The following is a 976-nucleotide window of genomic DNA, read 5'->3' as shown; positions in this document are numbered from 1 at the left end:
GAAGGACCTGACAACGATTACGGACATGTCGTCTACTGTCACTGCATATGATTCTCTCAACATTGATAGAATGGTGGAGGATTATATGAGTGACCGCATCCAAGTAGGCACGTCACACAGTCCGTACTTATACTGGCAGGAAAAAGAGGCAATTTGGAGGCCCTTGCACAAACTGGCTTTATTCTACCTAAGTTGCCCTCCCACAAGTGTGTACTCCGAAAGAGTGTTTAGTGCCGCCGCTCACCTTGTCAGCAATCGGCGTACGAGGTTACATCCAGAAAATGTGGAGAAGATGATGTTCATTAAAATGAATTATAATCAATTCCTCCGCGGAGACATTGACCAGCAGCAATTGCCTCCACAAAGTACACAGGGAGCTGAGATGGTGGATTCCAGTGGGGACGAATTGATAATCTGTGAGGAGGGGGATGTACACGGTGATATATCGGAGGGTGAAGATGAGGTGGACATCTTGCCTCTGTAGAGCCAGTTTGTGCAAGGAGAGATTAATTGCTTCTTTTTTGGGGGGGGTCCAAACCAACCCGTCATATCAGTCACAGTCGTGTGGCAGACCCTGTCACTGAAATGATGGGTTGGTTAAAGTGTGCATGTCCTGTTTTGTTTATACAACATAAGGGTGGGTGGGAGGGCCCAAGGATAATTCCATCTTGCACCTCTTTTCTTTTCTTTTTCTTTGCATCATGTGCTGATTGGGGTGGGTTTTTTGGAAGGGACACCCTGCGTGACACTGCAGTGCCACTCCTAGATGGGCCCGGTGTTTGTGTCGGCGACGGCCACTAGGGTCGCTAATCTTACTCACACAGCTACCTCATTGCGCCTCTTTTTTTCTTTGCGTCATGTGCTGTTTGGGGAGGGTTTTTTGGAAGGGACATCCTGCGTGACACTGCAGTGCCACTCCTAGATGTGCCCGGTGTTTGTGTCGGCCACTAGGGTCGCTAATCTTACTCACACAGTC

Source organism: Pseudophryne corroboree, chromosome 8, assembly GCF_028390025.1.
Source record: "Pseudophryne corroboree isolate aPseCor3 chromosome 8, aPseCor3.hap2, whole genome shotgun sequence".
Lineage (NCBI taxonomy): Eukaryota > Metazoa > Chordata > Amphibia > Anura > Myobatrachidae > Pseudophryne > Pseudophryne corroboree.
This window is presented reverse-complemented; position numbering follows the sequence as displayed.